This window comes from Astatotilapia calliptera, chromosome 22 (genome assembly GCF_964374335.1).
Source record: "Astatotilapia calliptera chromosome 22, fAstCal68.1, whole genome shotgun sequence".
Taxonomy (NCBI): Eukaryota; Metazoa; Chordata; class Actinopteri; order Cichliformes; family Cichlidae; genus Astatotilapia; species Astatotilapia calliptera.
Window position 1 is genome coordinate 25,293,974 of NC_137442.1, and position 14,771 is coordinate 25,308,744.

A 14,771-nucleotide genomic window follows, 5' to 3' on the forward strand; every position below is an offset into this window, starting at 1 on the left:
TATATGTGGGCACACATGTTAGTGTTTCCACTAGTTTTCATTGTTAATACAAAGCTATTGTGTCTTGATAGTCTGTAGGTGCTACATGGACCTTTGCAGGCCCAACGGCTGCTTGTGTTGATGTTTGTGCTGTTGGTGGTCTACTAGCTTAGCCACAGAGAATCTAGAAATCATGATAGACAAAAAACTTCTTTGCAGTAGAGTGTTGAAAACATTTATAACTGCCCACAGCAGCCACTGTTTGTATTTCTCGTCTGTGCTTTTTTAAATCTTTGATGGGCTTTGGGGTTGGTTTGTTTTTTTCACTTGTTTCTCTTTGTGGTGATGTTTGCTGTGGCTCTCTTTCCTGTTCGTGCGCACTTTTGGACGAATTCAACCTAAGCATAATCTATGCTGACTTTTTTGTAGGACGGTGTCAAAGTGCAGCCTCTGTATTGTTTAAATTCACATAATCCCTGTCTTAGGCATGAATCCAGACCAAGACCCTGAATCTGACTTTACTCTACAAACATAAAAGTGTTGTCTATCTTTACAAATTACTCTCAGCAAGAAAGGAAACTATGCATATGTTCCAGTTTGTCAAGCTACTTAAGAGTCCTAAGACTTTAAGACTGAATTAATAATGGTGGTATTTACATTTTGTCTTTTATCTCAAAAGAGTTTTCTGACTAATACTGGATTTAGTAAACGCTCTTCTTTCATACTGCCCTCCAGCATCCTACGCCTACACCTCTCGTCCCACACCCTCTGTTCCTCCACCCAATGCCCCTTTAACAGGATCATCTCTGCTCGCAGGAAGTAATCCATAATTCCTGACAATACTGGATTAAATACTACAAGATTAGCGGCTAGAGACAGCTCAAATCTCAAATTCCTCAATTATTTCAGCTCTGTCTATGACACCAATCTGACCTCTGAACTCAAATGATAACAAAAGAAGACCTCAAATGCAAGCGTGAGAGCTCAAGTGACAGATGTTGAAGTGACAGATGTTGCTGTTGGACAGATGGGCAGGGAAGTCAAATAGATTAGAAGTGGTGAGATAAAGTGTACTGTAATCTGATTACTTTTTTCGAGTAACGAGTAAAGTAAGGGATTACTATTGCAAAATCGGTAATTAGATTACCGTTACTTTCCCGTAGGAACGCTGCGTTACTGCGTTACTAAAACCGTGATTTTTTGCGAGAATGTCTCACGACAGTGACGTAAGCGAGTGCGCCGTTAGTGACAACAGCTGTGTGCAGATCAACAATGGATCACATATCGAGTGCGGGAGAGAGTATGAGCGTGCAGCGTTTAAAGCGTGGAAGTACTGACCTTACTTTGAGTTTGATTCCATAAAAAGTGACAAAAACATTAGCGTCCATCGTGCGTGGGAAGAAAACTTTTTACAGCGAAAAAAAACCCCTAAACTTCCGAGCAAGCACCGAGTAGCTACGACGTGATGGGAAACTCACAGAGACACTGCCGTATCCTTCCACTGACCGCTGCACACCTGCACCAGGGTAAACCTCCGCCTACCGCAGTCCTGCTTTACAGGTGAAAATAGAGCAACAGGACCGCTGAGTCTTTGACTTTATTTATGTTCTGCTGTGTTTTACTTGCATCTTTTTGAAAGAGTGAGTGTAAACACAAAAAATTATTTTATTTTATGTGCTGGAATGTGCAGAAAATAGGTTTAAATGTTAAACTAATTTATTCAACTCAGAGAATGTTGCATATAATTAAATTTTTGCTTGATGCATAAAGTTAAAAGATTAAAAATGATAAAACAAGTTAAAAAAAAGAGACTTTTCCATTTGATTACATTTTGTATGATGGATTATGTAGAAAAAGTAGAATTGGGCTGAAAGATCTATCGCTTTATCACCTCTTCAGGTTGTAAATCGTGTTTTTAAAAAGTAACTAAGTAACTAAGTAACTAAGTAATTAATTACTTTTGAAAATAAGTAATCAGTAAAGTAACGGGATTACTTTTTGGGGGAAGTAATCAGTAATTAGTTACTGATTACTTTTTTCAAGTAACTTGACCAACACTGGCTGTCACACATTTTGAGAAAGCTTGTGTGGCCACATGGGCAAACATATGGATGATGGTGTACTTTAGTAAAAGGATTGACTGAGAATGGTTGTACTTTCACGTGTTTGTTTGACATCGTAGAAGGCTATGCTTTAAAACAAAAAGCCAAAATATACTTTTAAAACACTGTTTTGCTTTCCAAAGGCACTGGTGGGGCAAGTGTTTAATTCTGGGCTTCAATTTGGGCTTCGACAAGAACCATTTCAAAGCATCATGAGAGGATGAGCAGAAAATTCACAGTGACTTGATTTAGATAGCTCTCTTAATAAACTTACATGTAGTACAATATGTATATCATGTACTTCCTTTCATACTGCATGAAGTTCAACAGAGTCCTGTAGTCAAACTGAATATGTCAACTGGTCCACTTATTGGAAGTGACAGTTTCAGAGTTTGACTGTCACTGAAACGCTAGCTGCTGCATTTTGCAGCCACAACTAATACTACACTGAAGACAACACTAATATGCACAAACTCCAACAATGCCACAAACATACAGAAGATGTCAGCCAGAAGATAGACGCAGCCAGATGTCAATGGCATTTATAAGCCCCAACATTAGCATTTTGACTGCCACCATGTTAGCTTTTCCAAAGCAGAAGTATATTTTGACAAACACGGTGACTAAACTAGGGATTTTAGTGCGAAATTTGGGTATGAATGTGTACTTCATTGCAGACCTTATCATTTGGTGGATAATTTCATTAAAAAGGCTCCAACACACATAGACAGCAGCAAGGTCCAGTTAAGCTATTTTAATTATATGCTATAGTAGCCTATGTCATAAACCTGTCAATCAGAGTGGTGAGCCTCCAGTTTCAGCCAGTACAGTTGTTATGAAGTAAAAAACTATCAACACTGCATAAAGCCTTTTTAATACTGCTCCCTTAGACGATTTATTATGAGAGCTTCTTGGTCTCTGGGAAGCTTGCTAGCTAACTAGCTAGTACTAGCATTGAGTTTACAGCTACAAATAAAACAAATGTTTGTGTGAAGACACCTTACAAAATAAGAGAGTGCATGTTTGAGATGTAATCACTAACTTCCCTGACTTTCACTTGTTTTAGGCTAGGCTACTACTAGCTAACTAGCCACTATTCTGTGCAAAAATGTTTTGACGAAACACTCTTTCAGGCAGAAACTCTGTTCACACTTTACAAAAGTGAGAAGATCAGAAAACAAGACTACAATTACTCGTACTTTCCCCTTTTTCCTTCCTCCTAACCTTAAATAACCTAATCTTCTACCCCCACTCCCTTAACATGTGCTAACCAACAGACTGGAGCTGTTAAGGTTGCATGACTCCACAGTGAAATACATGACAGGAAATAATGTATGGCTGTGAACCTGAGGTTATTGCAGTGATAAGGTGAACACCAATAACTGCACATATTGTGGAGGAGAAAGGACAAAAATAGATAAGGTGATGTCTATTACGAGAACCTCCTCCGCCGTGACACCCAAGCCCCTATTCCTGTCTTCTGCCTTGTCGAGGCTAATAATCCTGACACATGGAAAACAGCCTGATGATGCCTCACCTCGCATGGACAGACGAAACAGGACAGTGTGAGACACACACACACACACACACACAGTGCTAATCCTCCGCAAGACAGCAGGAGAGAGTGATCGTGCAGCGCTGGAAGCCACCACCGCACACTGTCAACACCATTTTGCAGCGAGCATTTTGACTGGATGAGAGAGAAGGAAGTGTCAGAAAGTGGCAAGCTGATGAAGACTGATGGGAGGAGTGACTTACTGAGAGCAAGGAATTAATAAATTAAGCAATAATGAAGAAGAGAGAAGAAGACAAAGAGAAAAAGATATGGGAGAGAATGGGGGAGAGATATGGGGGAAAGTGGGGGGGGGGGAGACAAAAGAGTGACAGAGAAGGAGCGAGAGGAGAGCAGGGGGAAATGCAAACGGGCATGTTTCTATGGGCGCTCAGGAAAGATTTGGGGTGAGGGATTCTTGCATCATCGTGGCGAGCCAATGAAAAGGCTCCGTTAAAATGTTCAAAGGGAGTGTCCTAGCAACAGCGGAGTAAATACCATAGCAGCCACCATTCCACCTCAGACTGAAAAATCCTGCATGCACGCAAACACACACACACACACACACACACAATTTGATTAACACATTGGTATGCTTTATATATAGATATAAATAAACTGATTCGCATTGAGCAGTTTTTGTCTAATGTTAAAGACATGTTTTAGTTAAATATATTTGTTTATGCAGTTTTACCTCAGTCACTACATGTGCTACAGTGATAAATATAATAATTGTTAATAAATACATCACATATTGTACATGTCATACTTTCAAATATGTATGCATGCACCTGTACAGTATAATAAAGTCCTACATATAGATATATTATAGAACACTGGCCACGCACACATACGCATTCATGTGTGTCATTTGTATGATTGGTATACATACATTGGTATGCAAACCAATTTATGCATGCAAACTTAAATTACAGTGAGTCATTCATTATCATAATCATAACCACATTCCTAGCGGCTGCAGCAGGCATGGATTCAGCCTCATACTTGGAATTACACACCTTTCATCTCAGTCCACTCTTACACACATGCTTTCTCTTTCTACCTTGCTTCAAATGCATCTGTCCATCCACACATCACCCCTCCCTCCCACACACACACACACACACAAAAAGAAGACCTGCAGAGTCACATGGTAGCTTCACTCTTTCTGCTCCAAATGCACACCTTTCTCATTCACCAGTTGTTTTCCTACATTTGAAAAGTCCAAACATCCTTAGCCCTCATTCATTCATCTTTCCATTCAGTTTTTTCCCCCTCCATCCATCCTTTCCTTCCCTCCTCCCTGTTATCCACTCCAGTCGCATGCACCCAGCCCTTCTGATCAGCGTTGCAATTCTGAGGCTATTGTTTTTAGCAGGTCTGTTTGCAGAAATGACCGGCCTGAGCTTGAACCTCAAACACCTCATCTCGCTGCATAAAGCCAGGCGCCTTTTGTACGCGTCGACAATTAGATGATATAACGCGTGTGCGGTGAATGGATCTCAATGTGCGAGAGGCCATGCCTGGCATGCAATTTATCCACATTGTTCCCACAGTTTCAGTGTAATATACAATGCATGTGCTGCAATGGTTCTAGGTCACATATGTCCTATGACCGAGCCACCAACCTTCACAGGAAATTTGCACACATGAGCTCTCCTGATGGTTTCCAACATGCAGAGCAGATCCCTGATGGTGTGTGTGTGTGTGTGTGTGTAGAGATGTGTATATGACTGTGGCAGTGACTGTGGCGCTCTGGCTAAGCACTGCAGTGAAAGAGGACAAGTCCCAGTTGACCAGCCCCACATGCTCCCTTCCTCCCGCCTTACTCCACAGGGGGGTTCTGACCCAGGCTAGTCTTTCCCATCCGGTCCATCTACCCTGCTAAAACTAACCACCCAAGTCACCCACCAGCCTCACTCCAAAACCTGACCCACATGCCTCCTCCATCCTCCTTCTCCAGCCTCTCTTTAAGGTGAAGGGTGGGACTATCCGATCCCCTTCCTGTGCTGAGTGGACAGAACGTTGGTGAGAGGTGAAACGAAGGGAGAGGGGGAAAAAAAAAGAGCTCAGCTTACCGGCTCGGCGTGCAGGAGGGAGGATGATGCCTCTGACTATGCTCTTCCTGCCTCCTCTGCTGGACCGAGGTGAAACGGAGATGGATGCAGAGAACAAAAGGGAAGGATGGGAGGGAAAAAAGAAGCAAAAACAGCCGCTGTCGGCTTGCGGGAAAATGAAGCGAGGAGAAAGAGCGCAGAGGATGCCAGAAGAGGAAGAAGAAGACAAAGTCCCCGCGCTGCTTTTCTCTCCCTCTCTCTCTCTCTCTCTTGTTTTCTGTGTGGATCCTTTATCCTCGTGAGCCAGAGGGTTGTGGATTCACCTAAACACTGAGCACACGCACTGCCTCACGCCACACAGCCCTCCCTCTTCTCTCTCTCTCTCTCTCTCTCTCTCTCCACTATAGACAGCAGCTGCTGGTCTATGAGAAATAGAACGCTATGTCCCCCTCCCTCTGTCCTTCTCCTCCTACCTCTGTCGCTCACAAAGACCCCCACCACACTCACACTCAGCATATCCTCACAACACCCCCTCCCCCTTTGACTAACATCTCCCACTAGCCTGCTGGCAACAAGAGGAGGGGGCACTGCTGTGTGAGTGTGTGTGAGACACAGAGAGTGCAGAGTTGCATTGTGTTTGACATTGTTCTAGTGGCAGAGTGACTTATTCTGTCCGCACGGTGAGAAAATGCACCGCGATGAGCAGGGATGTGCATCGGGGGTATTTTTTGCAAACTGTGTGGGTGACTGCTGAGCATCACTCGCTGCCACGTTGCAGAAAGGGAAGGAAATTCGCATTATTTGTGGTTATGGGTAGCGGGAGCACGAGGGTGTATTTATTTACAGCTAGGCCGAAGTGTACATAAGTGTGAACAAAATGAGCTCCTATTTATGAAACTTTGAGCATCATGGGCACCTCTTTCGCTAGAACGCCTACAAAGTATGTGGTTGACTGTGTGCGTCGTCACTTTCCTCTGTGCTCTCGTCCTTCAGCAAGAATTTGGCCTGGTGAAAACTCCCAGTAGGGAACCTTACTTCGGGGTCACAGCCTGTAGGTTAAATGAGCCGTGGCTAAATTGTCACTCAGTGTGCTTGTCCTTGTGGGTGTGTGTGTGAGAGTGGAGAGAATGCCTATTATCTGGTGGTCTTGTACCCAGATCAGTGCTTGTGGCATCCCCCTTTTTTTTGTTTGTTTTATTCTGTTTTTTCTGTACAAAAATTTAAAGGCGTGATGCTGCGATGCAGAGTGAGGCTACAATGACCTGCTGCCCTCTTACAGTCAGGTTATGTGAGGAAATCTGACTTGACCAGTGGCCATTATTGATGTTCTGACCATGGCTGCAGTTAAAAGCCTCATGGGTCATATAAGGACACTTGTTCTCTGAGAATGAGAAGCTTACACTCGCATACAGAGACTTAAAAGTGCTTCATAATGAGTTTATTCACCCCTTTTGAAAGCCCACCCATCCATCCATCCATCCATCCATTTTCTTCTGCTTATCCAATTCAGGGTCACAGGGGAACTGAAGTCTATGCCAGCGAGTGGTGAAGTACACCCTGGACTGGTCATGAACATTTGGCAGCCCTTTTGAAAATCATGAAACAATTTTAAGTCCTAGTATGTACAGATGAGGACATAATTATTAGCCTCCCCATGGATTTTCCAAGACCTGTTAAACAGAACAAGTAATTTTTAACACACCTGTTCCAAACATCCTGGGGTTTTTTCACACAGAAGGAAAATAATGTCACAAATAAACTGAAACTACCGGGGTCAGAATTATTAGCTGCCCTGATGCTAACAGTCAGTTGTGCATCCTTTTAGCTGGATAACGTCCTGCAGTTGTTTGTTGTAGTTTTTAACAAGTCTCAAAATCCCAGCCCATTCGTCTTTGGTGAATATCTCAAGCTCCTCCAGATAAGATGGTCTTCTGGAATTGACCTTAGTCTTCAGTTCATCCTGCAGATTTTTAATGATTCAAGTCATGGACTTTGTGCAGGCCCATCAATAATTTTCTCTTTGGTGTTGGAAAAGCGATGTATATTATGGTTCATCATGTTGGAAGACAAAGTAATGACCCTGAACCAGTTTTGCTGCGGATTGCTTGATGTTTCCTTTGGAAATCTTCACATATCCTTCTTTCCACGAGATTCCCTTTTCAGAAACTCTGAAGCGTCCCCACAACATAATACTCCCACCACCGTGTTTCACTGTGGGGATGGTATTCTTTGGGTTGCCCGGCTTCTTTCTCCAAACATAAGCAGCACTCTGTGGCTCTGAAGTCATCTGATCAAACGACGGACTTCAAGTGTATTCCAGTATTGCATAATCATTCCCCAGGTTGTCTTTAGCATACTTCAGTCTGACTTGAAGGTGTCTCTTCTGTAAAAGTGGGGCTTTCCTTGTTCTGCAACCTCACAGTCCATTCTTGTGTAGAGTTCCAGTGATTCGCTTCTTTGAGACAACTGACTTGGTTAGGTTGTTTTTATACTGTCTTGGCAGTTGTTCTGAGGTTTTTAGGCACATCTCCAACTAGTTTTCTTTTCTGGGTCTATTAAACCTTCCAGTTCCTTTCTCTGCCAGGCGTGTTCTCCACAGCGTGGCTCTGTTTGATTTCTTGATGATATTTTCACTCCAGTTCTTGACACTTGGAAATACTTAGATAACTTTCTTATATCCATATCCTGCTTTGTAAGCATCAATTATTCTTTTTCTCAAGTCTAAACTGATTTATTTTGTTTCTGACATGATGCTTTCTCAAGTGACAGCTCAAACCCGTGCTGAAGTTTTGTACTGTGTGTAAATTGGAAGATAACCCTTGCTTTTAACTTTTAAAAGTTTTGAGCATCACAAAATTAAAGCACATCACTACACAGCAGTGGTTTGTGCTATGGCTCAATAAAAAGATCCATTTTTCAGGGGGCTAATAATATTGACGCTGTTAACTTGTTTTTGTGATGTGTAACTTATGTAGACCACTTGAACCTTGATGACAGTTTTACAATGTGTTGTTGTGTCGGTATTAAAAATAGACCTTACCTTACTGGTATTGTAGGTGACCAATGTGACAGAATTGGCAACCTTAAAAAAATGGGACTGCACGCATTGTATCTGTTACAGGTGCCCCAAGCATTGAAGAGGTTAAAGCAAACGTTGAAGCGAAACCCTAGAAATGTGAGCCAAACTTTGACTTGGCCAATCAGATGGAAGATGTCAAAATAGCATTTGACATTTGAGGTAACTATAAAAAAAAACTTGCCTCACTCATTTCTGGTGGAGGTCTACGCAGCACAGCTATCTGTGTGATCATTTCTTTCATCTTAAGTAGCATGCTAGCATTGTAGTAGCTAATAATACCATCTTCTAGCATAGCAAAGAGAGCAGCAAATAACAGCGCTGTCTTTCTGCACATTTTCAAACCTTTAATGTTTTGTACATTATTGATAGGAAAGGATCTTTGTGAGTCAGTCCAGTAAAGATACACCAAAGCTGTACTCCTCACACCTCTGCATGCCTAAATGTAAACCAGAGTTGAACCTCTAACAAGTACACAGGGGGTCTTCCTGTTGTGTGGTTCTGCCTGAGAAGGTCTTCTTCTTTCTTCTACTTTCACATTTGCAAATATTCTCCATCATTACTTAAACACACTCAAGAGCTGGCAGCTTGCACACCTTCTCTTTCACAATACATTCACACATTTATAACATCATATATAGTATTGCAAAGTCATACCAGATATGAAGGTTAGCAGGCCCCAAAAAATGTTGCCACCAAGCATTAGACATCTACAGAGGTTGTTTTCTGGGCTCCGTCTGCTCGGTCAGTCATGACGTATAAAAGTCGTCAGTTTATGTCTGAAATTGGTTGAAAGGTTAAAATATCTATATATCTATATCTATATATGTGTGTGTGTGTGTGTGTGTGTGTGTGTGTGTGTGTGTGTGTGTGTGTGTGTGTGTGTGTGTGTGTGTGTGTGCATATTAGTAATCACATTAACGCTGGCTTGAGCTCAACCTAATTTCAAAAATAAAATAATTTCTGGTAAATTTTCTCTTTATTGTAGAGCTAAAATACATCTTAACAGTATACACGAGGCACTTTCAGCCCCTTCATTATTTCCCACGAGACAGCCACATTAAATAGATCTGCTGTTTGATACTGGTTTTACAATTCCCAGCTGCCTTTCCTGGTGCAGCTGTTCCATTGATCTGGGCTTGGGACCAGTAACAGAAGTACACTAGCCAGACTTTCTAGTATATTTTTTAAACAGGGCTTGAGCAGCAGTTTTTAGCAATTAGCTTCATCTTTCTATCTGACCAATTTTAGAAAAATGTTTTTGGTTTTTGGGGGGTGAGGAAATAGGTCATTTAACACTGACCTATTTCATTCAAGCAAAAAAAGGAGTCATAACTCAATGGATGAGAACAATGAACAGTGTCAGAAAGTCGTGTCTGTAAGAAACAAGAAGGGAAAAAAAGTAAAGACCTGACAAAGGATCTGAGAGATGTATCTGGTCCTTCAGTTTGTCATCTGCTCACCAAGGCCTCACCAGAAAGGTCTCAGTGGAAGAGTGGCTGTCATTTTTGTCTTGTATACTGTATTTCCATGTATGTTTGCACCCATTTCTCCTTTTTGTTCCCAAGCAAAAAATAAAGCAATGAGGTGTGTTGCAGGATTTTTGGACAATACTGTAAAAAAGACATTTATATCATCTATATATGTCTCAGTATGTGTTGCAAGATCATTTATTTGCATAAACTTTAGACAGTTTAGATGTATTGGCCCCTTAAATGATCTGAAAAGACGTGAAACATCTTTTACATCATCGTGAAACTTATTTAGTTGACTTTTCAACATGTTTTTGCTCATCGGTTTATGTGAAAATCTAAAGCGTATTGACTATGAGCATTAAAGTCTCCAGGCAGACACCCAAAGAAAGTCATGGCAGAAGTGCATATATCAGGATACACCTGTGCCACGTGTTGTCCACCACAGAGTAAAAAGCTCATCATGGACGTAGGGCTGCAGTGCTTCCTGTTAGCTGAAGAACCATTTCCATCACCATTTTTTTTCATCAGTAGTGAGCAAGTTCTTCAGCTTGACAGCACAATGCTGGTAGGAGAGTTTGTCTCCTGTGAGGCTTAAGAAAAAAGAATCAACGTCAGAGAGTCTTCATGAGTCACTCGAGCTCATTGAGTGGGAGGTTATTATAAACCTGGTGTGAGACTTATTATGATGATGCACCTTGGTCAGTTATGATTTATTTAGTGACAGTGTCTGGTTCCCCTCCTTACTCAGGTAAATGAAATTTACTCCAATGTTAATGAGCTGTGCAGTAAATTCAATCCAGCATCGCAATAAAAGACCCAAATGCAAAAACCTAAGTATCCTCGGGAATTACACTCAAAAATGAAGCTTCAAAAATAGCATCTGTTGATGGCGGTGTGTAGCAGTGTCAGCGTGATGACACTGGTTTTTCTGAATTTTCTTCTTCCCTTATTACAACCAGCACCACCGCTTTTAATTTCTCATCTCAGAAAAGACTCTGATCATTCATTAACAGGATCTGGAAGGCTTTCAAACAGTGAAACACTCCAGTTTCACAGTTGTAACAAGCCCGACCACCACCACCCTCTGGCCTAATGACTCAAATATGCACAGGAGCAGATGTTCTCTTTGAAACCAGAGAGGATTGGAGAGTCAGTTTTGCCTGTTGTCTGTTAATAAACATTGTCTTTGATGGGAGGCTTCCTACTGATCCCTCACAACCAGCTGAACTCACCGGCTAAAAGATCAATTCAAATCTCAGCACACTGTGAAAAAGGGCTCACTCAGATCAGTGTCTTTCTGTGTGTGTGTGTGTGTGTGTGTGTGTGTGTGTGTGTGTGTGTGTGTGTGTGTGTGTGTGTGTGTGTGTGTGTGTGTGTGTGTGTGAACAGCAGAGAGTGTAGACCCCGGCTGAGACACATGATCATCACCTGATCTGCGTGCGTTGCTCCAAGAGGCAGCGGCTCTGCAGTGAAGGAGACCAAAATGAATAAATAACTCGTATCCAAGGATACCGAGGGAGGATGATGAGTAAGTCAATTTGCATAAGCTTCTGGGGAAAGTTTGCTTCCAAAGATACCTACTGTATACAGTCTCTTAGTTTGCTAAGCTGCCCAGAGGTATTTGAAGCTCTGCATCTGGTAATCACCATGTTTAACTCCTTTCAGTTCATCCGTGGAATCGAAAGCCTTCGCAGTCTGTTTTCCTACATTGATTGGAAGGCAAAAAAGGGCCTTTCCCATATGGAAAAGAAATAGAAAAAACTTATAAAAGACTTGCATCAAATGTGGCCTACTTCATATAGTGAATCATTTAAGACTTATATGATTTACTCATCAAAGTGGCCACTTTCATATATTGTTTTTGTAAGTATCCAAAACATACAAGTTTCATTTATATAATTTTTCTCGGGATCTTATATCTGTTTTCACTCTTGTTTGGTTTTCAAACAAGTTTCACACAAGACAGATACAAACTTTATAATATTTATATACATCTTTTCCATATGGGAAGACCAGTCCACGATGCACAGAGAGAGATACGGAGGTGAAATATTTATACCGTAGCATAACTGCCAACCGACACAAGGTGGAACAGCTTGGATTATTTATACAGTGTCTGATTTTTTTTTTTTAGGTCAGTCGACCTGTCTTGCTTGCCACTGCATGAATGACACAGACTGCCTGTGGTGTCTGAGTTAAGTGTCCATAAAGGCTTGCTTCATGAATTATAAGGAGATGTAAAGTGCACAACTCACATTAGGTGTAAAATGTGGGGTGATGCTTGTGGTGAGGAAATATGAGCTGAGGAGACTTTAATACAGAAATGTCACAACATGCACACATTTCACCAGAAAGGTTGAGTTGTTTAGATTCTTTTTAAGCACCTTGAGGCAACTGTTGTTGTGACTTGACACTATATAAATAAAATTGAATTGAATTGAAATGAAGGAGCCTATGAGGAGGGATCTAGCTCTAATTTGTCCTACATCTGGAACACCTCACCGTGGAGACACCCAGGAGGTATCCTAGTCAGATGCCTGAACTACCTGAACTGGCTCCTTTTGATGTGGAGGAGCAGCAGCTCCACTCTCAGCCTCTCTCAGAGGTCTGAACTCCTAATCTTATCTCAAAGGGAGAAACCAGCCATCCTACGGAAAAAGCTAATTTCTCCAAGTTGTATTGTTGACTCGTTGTTTTGGTTACTACATAGAGCTCGTGACCTCAGGTGAAGGTAGGGATGTAGATCAAGAGCTTAATTTTTATTCTCAGCTCTGAGACCAATCCAACATCCACATCACTGCAACTGTGACCCCAATCCATCTGTCCATTTCCAGCTCCTGTCTCCCTTCAGTCGTGAACGATACCACGAGATACTCAAACACCCCCACTTGAGCATTAACTCATACCTGACTCTGAGTGGAGACTCCACTTCACTAAGAACCATGATTTGGCCCCAGATTTGGAGGTCCTGATTCTCAGCTTCAAACCGCCCCAGAGGCAGCTGGAGGCCACCACCTGATGAAGCCAACAGCACCATATCATCTGCAAAAAGCAGAGATGAGATTCTGAGACCACCAAAGTGGAAGCCTTTCGTCACCTGGCTACACCCAGAAATCTTGTCCATAGACCCTATGAACAGAATAGATGTATAAGGGCAGCCCTGGCAGAGTCCAATATCCACCAGGAAAAAAGTCAGACTTTTTGTGCGGACAAAGCCCCTGGAATGGTTTTACAGGAACCAGACACCCCATACTCCCAATTCAAACCCCAAAGGACAATCCAAGGGACATAGCTGATTGCCTTGTCCAACTCAAAGAAGGGTACGGAGGAAGCCAGAGAACCCAGAGAGAACCAATGCAAACATGGGGAGAACATGCAAACTCCACACAGAAAAGCCCCGGCCAGATGGTGGAGTCAAAGTCCGGACCTTCTTGCGGTCACGGAAGGCTAATCACTGCACCACCGTGCTGCCCTACACTATTATTTTATTTAGGTTAATTTTGACCTGAGATGGCTGAGATGACCGTATTATTCATATCCCTCCTCATCCCTATGGTAGAGAGGCAACACCAGGAAAAACGTTTTTTGAGAGCAGGGCTCCGTACTGTAAATGAGCTTTTGTACATGTAGCGTTTCATGTCCACTTTAAGTAGAAAAAAATGAGTTGTTAACCCCAAAGAAGTCCCTCAGCAAGATCAATGACACAGCAATAGCAACACTAATTTAAGCCACCGTAAACTTCTGGTCATATGAGAATAGGACAGGTTTACCAACAAAGACTGTAAGTCTACTGAATTAAGGAAGGGTTTACTTTATTTCTAATCACTTGCAAGAGGAAGAAGAAACATCAGTGCTTAAATGGTAAATGGTCTGCATTTGTATAGCGCTTTTCTAGTCCATAGGACCCCAAGGCGCTTTACGCTACATTCAGTCATTCACCCATTCACACACTGGCAATGGCAAGCTACATTGTAGCCACAGCTGCCCTGGGGCGCACTGACAGAGGCGAGGCTGCCGGACACAGGCGCCACCGGGCCCTCTGACCACCACCAGTAGGCAAACATGGGGTTAGTATCTTGCCCAAGGATATTTGGCATGCAGCCAGGAAGCAGCCTGGGATCGAACCACCGACCTTCTGATTAGTGGCTGACCTGCTCTGCCACCTGAGCTACAGCCACCCCCCCCCCCAAAAAAAACCCCAACTAAAATTAAATACAGCAGTTGTTTAACATGCTGTTCATTTACATTTTACATATGACAGCCTGTAATATATTGCCTTCATTTGGGGTGAGATTGAATAATTAGGTTATGTAATCATACTCAATTGTGTTGTGTGATCAGGTTCACCCAGTCAAAGGGCGCCTTATTCCTCTCATCAAAATCTGAGTCCTGGACCAGTCACGTTGCACCATACTGACATGCACCACACTGAAGCCCACACTCTCCCTCCATGACTCTCACCAGCTGAATTTTAGACTTCTGTATCGATGAGTATGTGGGCAGCTGGTGAGCTGGCATCATGCAGATACT

At 42.4% G+C, this 14,771-nt stretch overlaps 1 protein-coding gene across 2 annotated transcripts in view; it reads right to left on the reverse strand.

The window, feature by feature from the left end:
* Positions 1-6,139, reverse strand: part of fam49al (family with sequence similarity 49 member A, like) — a 40,749-nt gene extending 34,610 nt beyond the window's left edge. For both annotated transcript variants that reach the window (XM_026155870.2, XM_026155873.2), the window contains exon 1: positions 5,712-6,139. The gene's annotated coding sequence lies outside the window, so the exon portion shown is untranslated. The remainder of the gene's footprint in view (positions 1-5,711) is intronic.
* Positions 6,140-14,771: the final 8,632 nt, after the last annotated feature.